At 42.6% G+C, this 10,889-nt stretch overlaps 1 non-coding gene and 1 pseudogene across 1 annotated transcript; both read left to right on the top strand.

The window, feature by feature from the left end:
• Nucleotides 1-5,774: 5,774 nt before the first annotated feature.
• Nucleotides 5,775-5,879, top strand: LOC144368789 (small nucleolar RNA U13). The gene has a single exon (XR_013428369.1). It is a non-coding gene; the product is annotated as a small nucleolar RNA U13 (small nucleolar RNA).
• A 3,532-nt stretch (nucleotides 5,880-9,411) lies between these two features.
• Nucleotides 9,412-10,533, top strand: LOC101978341 (actin-related protein 2/3 complex subunit 2 pseudogene; annotated as a pseudogene).
• Nucleotides 10,534-10,889: the final 356 nt, after the last annotated feature.

The raw sequence follows: 10,889 nt of genomic DNA, 5'->3' as shown, positions 1-10,889 counted from the left end.
CTTGTCAAACCTCATAAATATGCCATGGAATGAAGGGTTATAAATGTCACCAGGAGGGAGGAATGGGGTGCACAGCAGTCCCAAAGGACTCCCCCATTGAAGAGCAGACTCTGGGTGGTCACATTGGGGACAGGACCTGAAGGAGAGTTTTGCCAAAGGGTAAAGAGGAGAGGACTGCACAGCGGGCAGCAGGAGCCATTCTGGGAAGAGTTAGGTGACTTCATGGTTAAATATACAGCCTCGTGCATCCAGTGAATCCAATTCCCTGGTTCCTAGGCTTGTGCCAGTCCTCGAGCAACCACAGGGGAGAGTGACCAGCAAGATGCCCCGTGTTGGCTGGTGCCTGTGTTGACCCAAACAAGGCAGCACTACCCTTCCTGGAATGTGTGGTTCCTCAATCCAAGAGGTCACCCACCACCGTGGGATGTGTGCCTGGCCAACTCTGGCCTGGCTCCAGCGGTTATTTTCCCCAAAGTGAGCACCACTGCCCTCTGCTGGCTACTCTGTCAAATGCAGAAATAGGGAAAAGAGCCGTTCTTCACGCAGACCTCAGTAAGGACTAGATTTTATTCTATTTAATCCTTCCCCAAACCTTGTAGAATGGGTACTATTGTCCTCATGGAGGTAAACTTACTTGTCACACAGCAGGGAGCTGGTGAACCGGGCTAAGGCAAAGACAAGTAAGCAGGACTCCTCGTCTCTCTGCCCCTAGTCCAGGGAACCAGGCTACAGTCTGGTCATTTAAACCCCAGACGCTGTGGCCCAGCCTCCTCATTGGCATTACGGGGGCTCCGCTCTGATCTTAGACATTTCCTGTGTGTGTACAATGATGGAAGCTTAAGGGAAAAAAAAAGAGCTTTGCCTGTAAGAGTGAGATGGCGTCCCCTCAAAAATAAGTTGTGAGATGACACCCAGCTTCCGGAGGAGCACAGAGCGCATGGTGTGTGTGCATGTGACGTCCTCCAGGAATGGGTTCTCACGAGAGCTGCAGGTGGTGTCCACAATCACAAGGAATCTTCTTGCTAGCCACGTGTCCCCTGCAGCAATCCCTCCGGGGCCTGGTCTCTTATTTTCTCTGCTGCCAAGAATGCTCCCCAGCAGTCTGAGAGGACCAGCACCCTCTCTCTAGCTCTGTGACCCTGGCAGGACTTTAAAGATCAAAAAGATCATTAAAATACCTGCCAGGTAGAGCAGAGGTAAGGAGGCCAGAAAGGACCTGTTTATAAAACGGGGACAGAGGCCAGTTCATGAAAGGACTTGCCTGTCAGGATGAGAGGACGGACTTTTGTTCTGCAGGCAGTAAGGGGCCCTGTGGGTTGCTGGGCACAGGATGCTCATGACTCAAGTCCCTGCACATCACTGCCCAACAAAAGAGCTTTCTTATTTACCACAAAATGCCCCTCCCCAAAGATGCCTGTGTCCCAATCCCCAGAACCTAAATATATTATGCTCCATGGTGAGAGAAAATTAAGATCATAATTGGATTTAAGCATGCTAGTTGGCTGACCTTGACATAGGGAAACTATGCTGGTTCTCTGAATGCGTATGCATATCTCAGTACCAGACTTGGAAGAGGGAGGAAGGGGTCATGAGCCAAGGAATGCGGGCAGCCTCTAGAAGTTGGAAAAGGCAAAGCCCCCAGAGGAGCATAGCCCTACCCACACCTTGATTTCAGCCCAGTAAGACCCATCTCAAACTTCTGACCTACAGAACTAGGTCTCCAGAAAACTGTATGGAATTTTCTTCTCGTCAACTCCTCACGTTGGAGACAGACAAAAACTACAGTCAAGATGGATGGGTGGCGCATGCCTGTAATCCCAGAGGCTCAGGAGGCTGAGGAAGGAGGATTGAAAGCTCAAAACCAACCTCAGCAATTTAGCAGGCCCTAAGAAACCCAGTGAGACCCTATCTCTAAATAAAATACAAAAAAAAAAAAAAAGGGGGCTGGGGATGTGGCTCAGTGGTAAAGCCCTCTCCTGGGTTCAGTCCCCAGTACCATTAAAAAAAAAAAAAAAAGTCAACATCTTCTGAGTGCTTACGGGGTGTGTGTGTGTGTGTGTGTGTGTGTGTGTGTGTGTGTGTGTGTGTTTTAGTGGTATTGGGGATAGAACTTAGCAGTGCTGTACTACTGAGCTACATCCCTAGCCCTTTTAATTCCTTTTATTTTGAGACAGGATCTCACTAAATTGCCAAGCCTGGCCTTGAACTTGCAATCCTCCTGCCTCAGCCCCCTGAGTATCTAGGATCACAAGTGTGGGCCACAGCGCCTGACTTGTTGGTGTTTTATGAACATGCTCTCCTTTAACCCTTGACAGGCATTGTTATTTCCCTTGTCTATATGGAGAAACTGAGACTTGCCCAAGTTAGTAAGAAACACAAAGAGATTCAAAATCTGTCTCACCAGTCTCAAGACTTCAGGGGTGGGGGATGTAACTCAATAGAAGAAGCACTTTTCTAGCAAGCACTAAGCCCTAGGTTCCACCAGCAGCACTGGAAAAAAAAAAAAAAAAAGAAAAGACTTTAGATAACCCACTGTAGCCTCCACTTGAGCCTTCCTGGGTGGGCTTTGGTCAGAGATGTTGGAGGACTTTTCCTGGGTCTTGCAGAGGCAGAAGTTGGAAGACCTTGGCCCTCCTTGCCCTTCTAATGAGGAAGACAAACTTGGACTTCTCCACGTTCTACCTTGCCTTGGGTTTATTTTAATTAGGCCAAGGGAGCTAAAAGCACAGACCCTGAACAATTACTTGCTTGCTGTTGACCTTGGGCAAGTTCTTTACTGCTCGCAGTCTTAGTTACCTTATCAGTAAAATGGAGATAATAAGCCAGGAGTGGTGGCATGTGCCTTGTAATCTCAGGTACTCCGGAGGCTCTCAGGAGGATCACAAGTTCAAGGCCAGCCTGGCAAATTTAGGGAGACCTTGTCTCAAAGAAAAAAGGCTGGGTATGTAGCTCAGTGGTAGAGCACACCTGGGTTCAATCCCCAATGCTCCTGTGTTGATGCAGGATATTCAAAGAGGTGGAACAATCGGATTATGAGAGCTATGACCTAATCAGCTCATCCAACTCTGAATGGACTAATTGGGTGGTAACGTAGGAAGGCGGGGCATGGCTGGAGAAGGTGGGCCACTGGGGCAGGTCTGAGAAGGGTGCATCTTTCCTGCAGCCCCCTCTCTGTTTTCTCTGCTTCCTGGCCACCATGAACAGTGGAGCAGCACTCCTCCTCCAAGCCCTTCTGCCATGATATTCTGCCTCATCTTGGGCCTCCACCTATGGATCACCCCACTGGGGACTGAACCTCTGAAACCATGAGCCAAAATAGACTTTTCCTCCTCTAAGTTGTTCTTGTCGGGTGTTGTGATCATAGCAATGAAAAACTAACCATTATCACATGTCATGGACTTAGAAGAGTATCTGTATAAAGTAAATCTTTGACAAATATTATCATTTTCATTATTATTTCATATCCTGGGACACCAACCTCACTCCAAGCCCACTTCTTGGTAAATATGGTGGTGCCCAGTAGTGCAGATGGATTCTCATACATGCTGTTAGCATGGATCTGTTTAGAAGGTTCTAATCTTTTATGAGTTCACAGACTCTTTGGGAATCCGATGATAACTATCAACTTTTATAATATCAAATCTGTCCACACCTTCTTCTCTGGAAATTGCCCTTGCGTGCCTGAGAGTAGTTCTAGAGATATGCTTGTGCTCTGGGCATGAGCATGAGCCCCACAGGTCCCTGGAAGCCTAGCGGACCCTAGTGGACACTCAGGGCTACTGCTTCTGCCTTCCAGCTCTGCAGGTTGCTTAGTACCCAACACTCAGGCTCCAAGTTGTAGCCCAGGAGTCACGAACCTGTAATTGAGCAACATGGGGGCTTGGGAGCACCCAATCCTGCCTGGGACTACCCAATTCTCTCTCAAGGGAATTTAAGAGTTGAGATTCTAAGGTTAGCGTCTGCTAATGGTTTAAACTCAGGATATGCAAATAAAGACCACCAGGCCCTGAAGAGTAGCTGCATTTGGCTCTTGGGTACTTTTCAGTTCTTTGTGGGATCCTAAGGTAGGAAACCAATTTTTAAATGAATCCAGATCATCATGGAGCTCATGGTCTAGCAGAGAGTGTGTTTTTATGTACATTGGCAGATACAAGAAGAAAAGAAAAAACAAGGAAACAAAGTAAAACATGGGAATTAACTTTGAGAGGATTGTATGTAATAGGTTAATAATTGTTATCATTTTTGTTATTATTTTATGTCCTGGGAAATCCACCTTACTCCAAGTTCCCCTGTTAGGAACTGTGGTGGTGCCCAATCGTGCAGATGCATTCTCACACGTACACTATCAACATGGATATTTTTGTGTGCTCACCAAATCTCTCTCGGAAGTTTTCAACCTTTGAGATTCAAGACCGCGGACAGAGGAGGGCTGCATGCTCCAGGGGCTCTGTGGCTTGGGAGTCAAGTAGCAAGAGCACTGCACCTCACAGGGAGGGGTGACAGAGGAAATTCGCTGAAATTAAATATTGAGAACCAGAAAACCAGGTGCTTTGAACAGAAGACAAGAAAGACTACATTGGGCTGGGGATGTGGCTCAAGCGGTAGCGCGCTCGCCTGGCATGCGTGCGGCCCGGGTTCGATCCTCAGCACCACATACCAACAAAGATGTTGTGTCCGTCGGAAACTAAAAAAATAATAAATACTAAAATTCTCTCTCTCTTAAAAAAAATTTAAAAAGAAGTTCTTTTCTTTTTCTTTTAATTTTTTTAGTTGTAGATGGACACAATATCTTTATTTTATTTATTTTAATGTGGTGCTGAGGATGGAACCCAGGGCGTGCTAGGCAGGCGCTTCACCGCTGAGCCCCGCCCCTCCTTTGGGTTTGGCTGCTCTTGCTGTGCTGATTGGTTTGTGGATCCAAACACACTCATGCATATTTTCCTTTTATCTATTTTTGTCTTTTTAAAATCCATTTGTCATTTTGCTTTGTCTTTTGAGGGTTAGATATTTTTGAATTGTTCCTCTCATTGCTAGTTGTCTTCCTTCTTCTCCCTCTAATAGCCAAATTCTCTTGTTCTCTCTTTTGTTTTTTCTCCTCCTTCTTTATAGCCATCGCTTCCTACCTTTCTTCTCTTTCTCTCTGTTCACATTTTGAATGTTCTAAGCTTTCTTTTACCTTCTGATCATGTCTTCTTTTCTCTTAATGAACTATACTCTCCAAATCTCTTAGAACCGTTGGGCCTATGTAATTCCTGCCCCTGGCACGCATATTGCTGAGGTTCTCAGGGCTGCAGGTGGCACAGGTGACCCTGCTATTTGCTTGAATGCTAGATCTAGTTCACAGCTGTTTGTTGTTGCTGCTGGTGTTAATTGCTGACCCTGCCATTCCTGATTCTGGCATAAGGCGTGCTGTGGACGTCATGGTCGGCACCAGGTATTCATTTTAATGCTGTATATCGTTTGCTGCTGCTATTGCTCTTGTTTGTTCCCTTTCTCTGTGATGTCCTCGGAATCTACTGGGGGCACTATAGGGTGACAGGTTAGAGACTGTGCTACTGAGCTGAGAGACAGAGCACCTTGCTCCACACACACACTAACCATGCTCAACAATACAAAGGAGAGATGAAAACCCCCAACTGATTAACAGTCCCCAAGTAGGAACAGAGCTAGGGGTCACTACAGCCAAAACAGAGAGACCTAACGCAAAGACACTGCACCTACTAGGAGTTTCAATCTAGATCACCCCATACCCCTTTAGAATGTACAGAGTTGTGGTCTTTTTGGTATATAAACATGATGATTGGGTGGTTACACTGTTGTGTGAGATGTATCCCTCTCTCTAAACCTTGTTATAACATCAGCACATTACCTGTCTGATGTGAAAAAATAGAGTTGTTAAGCCTAGAAGAGCAATCTATAGACAGTGGACCCCACATACCCCAATGTATATGCCAGAGTTGCCCAATCTACAAGAAGGACCCTTTTGGGGCTGGGGATGTGGCTCAAGTGGTAGCGCGCTCGCCTGGCATGCGTGCGGCTGAGGTTCAGTCCTCAGCACCGCATACCAACAAAGATATTGTGTCCGCCGAGAACTAAAAAAAATTAATATTAAATATTCTCTCTCTCTCTCTCTCTCCTCTCTCACTCTCTCTTAAAATATATATATATATATATATATATATATATATATATATATATATATAAAAGAAGGACCCTTTTTTAAGGGGGCAGGTACTGGAGATTAAACTCAGAGACACTCGAACACTGAGCCACATCCCCAGCCCTATTTTGTATTTTATTTAGAGACAGGGTCTCACTGAGTTGCTTAGTGCCTCACTTTTGCTAAGGCTGGCTTTGAACTTGCAATCCTCCTGCCTCAGCCTCCCAAGCTGCTGGAAATACAGGCATGGGCCACTGCACTTGGTTAAGGACCCCACTCTTATGAAACCTATAGAGAAAGTGGAATCTTCAAGCTCTGAAATAATACATATCAAAGAACACTAATTGTCACCAAAGAATTAGCAGAAAAACCATGTTACAAAACCCACTTGGAAATATATTGAAAAATTTACAACAACCTGATATCCCAGAACACTTCTTTTTGGGGGTGGGGTTATCAGGGATTGAACCTGGGGGCGCTTAGCCACTGAGTCACATCTCAGCTCTTTTTTATTTTTCATTTTGACATAGTACTGCTAAGTTGCTTAGGCTTTGAATCTGCAATCCTCCTGCTTCATTCTCCCAAGCTTCTGGGATTCCAAGCATGGACCACCACACCCAGCTCCCAGAACACTTCACCACATATAAACTGTGCCCTAAAAAGGCCCACATACAAAAGTGAAAGAGAAATCCAGGGCCTGGGGTTGTGGCTCAGTGGTAGAGCACTTGCCTAGCATGTATGAGGCACTGGGTTCGATTCTCAGCACCACATATAAATAAATAAAATAAAGGTCCATTGACAACTAAAAAACATGTATTAAAAAAATAAAACCCCAACTGATGCAGAAGGAAGAAAGAGGCACTTAAAAAAAAAAAAAAGGAGAAATCCATCCCAACAAATGCACAAATCCCAACACAGGAACACAAGAAATATGAATAAGCAAGGTAACATAACACCTCCTAAGGTTCATAATTCATAGCAACAGCCTCCAAAAATATTGAAGTGGATGAAATACAAGATAAACAGCTAAAAAGAATGATTATAAAAATGATCAATGAATTCCAAGAGAACATAGAAAAATAATGAATCAAGGAAGTCAGTACAAGAAATGAATAACAAATTTAATAAGAAGGTAGAGATATTAAAAAGGAGCCCAATAAAAATTTTGGACATGAAAGCCACAATAAATCAAATAAAAAATTCAGTTGAGCTGGGCATGGTGGTGCACACTTGTAATTCCAATGACTCAGGAGGTTGAGGCAGGAGGATTATGAGTTCAAAGCCACCCTGAGCAACATATCAATGCCCCAAGTAATTCAGTGGAACCCTGTATCTAAATAAAATATAAAAAAGGCTCAGTGGTTAAGTGCCCCTGGGTTGAATCCTTTGTACCATAAAAAAAAAAAAAAATCAGTTGAAAATCTCTTAACAGAGTAGACCATATAGAGGAAGGGTGGCCAGCTGAAAACATTCAGACAGTAATAAAGAAAAGAAGTAACCATGATCAGAAAAGATAAGAACTCTGGGACAAAATTAAAAGACCAAATGTAAGAATAATTGGAATCCAAGAAGGTTGTGGCACGCATGCTAATGGCATGAATAACCTCTTTAGGGAAATAATGACAGAAAAATTGCCCAACCTCAGGAATGAGATGGACATCCAGATATGGGAGGCATTCAGAACTTCAAATAGACAAGAAAGAAAGAAAAATACATTATAATTAAAATGCCTAACAAGGATATAATTTTAAAAGCCTCAAGAGAAAAACATTAGGTCACATTTATAGGCAAGCCAATAAAAATTACTAATGCTTTCTCAGCACAAACTCTAAAATCCAGGAAGATCTTGGAGAATAGCTGTCAATCAAAATTGCTTTATCTAGCCAAGCTATCTTTCAAAATCAAAGAAGAAATAAAACCTTTCTCAATAAGGAGAAACTAAATGAATTCATGGTCATTAAGCTGGCACTATAAAAAATACATAAGGAGGGCTGGGGTTGTGGCTCAGTGGTAGAGCACTTGCCTAGCATGTGTAAGGCACTGGATTTGATCCTCAGCACCACATAAAAATACATAAATAAAATAAATGTCTATCAACAACTAAAAAACATTTAAAAAATGGATAAGGAAATACTAAACATAGAATCAATTTAAAAAAAAAAAACAGAGTTGGGACTGACTTGTGGCTCAGTAGTAAAGAGCTTGCCTAGCACATGTGAAGCGCTGGGTTCAATCCTCAGCACCACATAAAAATAAAGAAATAAAATAAAGGTATTAAAAAAATAGAGTTCACAAATGGACAAATCTCATTTGAAGACTAGCTAAACAAATAAGAAATTGGACCAAATTAGATATTAGAAATAAATCAAAATGGCAGGAATTATTATATCTATATGTATAATAACACAATATAAATGGTCTCAAATCTCCAGTTAGAAACATAGACTGGCAGAATAGATTAAAAACAAGATCCAACTATATGTTGTTTGCAAGAGACTCGTCTTACAGGCAAAGATGGCCACAGTTTGAAAGTAAAAGGAAGGAAACAATATACCATGTAAATGGAGCTCAAAAACAAGCAGAAGTAGCTATTCTCTCATATCCAACAAAGACATCAAGCAAAAAATAATCAGAAGAGACAAAGAAGGTCACTTCATACTGGTAAAGGGAAAAATCCAATGAAAATATGAAATGATAGTGAATACTTTGGTACATCTATTTACATAAAACAGACACTATTCGATTAAAGACTCAGCCCAATTGCAATAGTCCTGGGTGATTTCAACACACCTCTCTCACCAGTAAATTGTCATCCAGACATAATCTCAATAAATATTCTTTATACCTTAAAATATTATAAATCAAATAACCTTATAGATATTGGTAGAATATGTTATCCAACAACAGGCAAATTCACTTTCTTATCAGCTACTCATAGAACTTTCTCCAAAATAGACTATATTTTAGGCCCACAAAGCAACTCTTAGCAAATAAAAAAAAATAATGAATTCCTTGCATCTTATCAGATCATCATGAAATGAAATAAGAATTTAATATCACGCAATCAGTGTATATATAGGCTAGCTTTCATGTCTTCGCCTTCTCTCCAGTTCCTCTCCCTTTCTGCCTAACCTACTGCCTACCCCAGCCTCCCTCCTCAGGGGGCAGTAGGCCACTCCCTCCATCCTTCCCTCTCTTCCCACTCTCACCTACCCTTGTTTCTCCTTCTTCAACCTAAGGCAGCCTCCACCATGATCCTGCTGCAGGTGAACAATGGCATTATTAAAGAGGTGTTCAGGCTTAAGTTTGAGAATACAGCTTCCAGAAACAAACCAGAAGCAACAGAGTGACAGTTGTAGATTTTGATGGGGTCCTTTATCATATTCAAATCCTAATGGAGACTAAGCAAAAGTGATGGTTAATGTTTATTTGAAATTCTACAAGGAACTTCAGGCACATAGTGCTGATAAGTTATTAAAGAGAATGTACAGGAGTTCCTCCTCCTCCTCCTCCTTCTCCTCCTCCTCCTCTTCCTCTTTTTTGATACTAAGGATTGAACCCAGGAGTGTTTAACCACTGAGCAACATCCCCAGCCCCTAGCCCTATTTTAAATCTTTTATTTTGAAACAGCATCTCACTAAGTTGCTTAGGATCTTGCTTAGTTGAACTCATGATCCTCCTGCTTCAGCCTCCCGAGCCACTCGGATTATAGGAATGCACCACCATACCTGGCTACAGGAATTTCTTGATAAATCGAGAATCAGGATTTATGTCTCTTGTTATACAAGAATTCTCTTGTGCTTCAGGCTGGCATGTTGAAGTGAAAATTGCTTTGCCTCTGTCTTTGAGAAATACTTCCAATTCCAAGAAGAGTGCAAGGAAGGAGAGAATAGGACTGATATTCATGAGAGAGATGACAAGAACATGTATGTTGTATCTAAAAAGGACAATCGTGGGTAGTCTTCAGCACAGTGTTTGATGATAATGTGGTCAATGGGAAGGTGTTCATTCAGGAGTTAAAACAAGAATGCAGAGCCAGCCACACAGCCACCCAGGTCTTCTTTAGCCACAGAGAACCTCCTCTGGAACTGAAAGTTACAGATGCTGCTGTGGGTGACCACATTGGCTACATCACCTTTGTGCTTGAGATAACTCCATCAACCTGATCCTCCAGTCCCGGGACTACCTGCATTGCAACAGCAAGTGCTCTAAGACCTAGAGTCACATTCTCCTCATATTTGGGCAAAACCGTCCTATTTTCTCAAGGTGCTGAACTGTGCACACCCAGATGATGAGAAAAATAAATGAAAACAATCACTGAGAAGATGTTTTCATCCGCTAACTCTTGGGAATGGAGGAGGAAGTGCCCGTGACCAAAGGCTGGACTGCTTGCTACTGGATAATCATGTTGCATCTCTGCAGGTTCTTAAGGGATTCTCCATTTGGGTTCCATTTTGTATGCACTTAAAAAAATAATCTGCAGAAATGAACTGTGCTTGAAAGGACTTCAAGATCCCAGAGAATTAAAAAAAAGAAATTCCACTTAATCAACCTAATTTATTTTCTTTTATTTTTTCCTGCCTCATTCCCCTTCCCTCTCACCCTCTTTTCCAAGCTATTGCAAGTTGCAACACTTTGCAATAATGAGTTGCAGGATAATGCAATCTTAACCTGTTTTCTTCTAAGTAGTTCAGTTCAAAATTCCTGTGTCTAAAGAAATATGGTTGGG

The sequence above is a fragment of the Ictidomys tridecemlineatus genome, chromosome 11 (genome assembly GCF_052094955.1).
Source record: "Ictidomys tridecemlineatus isolate mIctTri1 chromosome 11, mIctTri1.hap1, whole genome shotgun sequence".
NCBI classification, from domain to species: Eukaryota; Metazoa; Chordata; class Mammalia; order Rodentia; family Sciuridae; genus Ictidomys; species Ictidomys tridecemlineatus.
The sequence above is the reverse complement of the archived record's forward strand: the minus strand, read 5'-3'. Positions and strand labels throughout refer to the sequence as shown.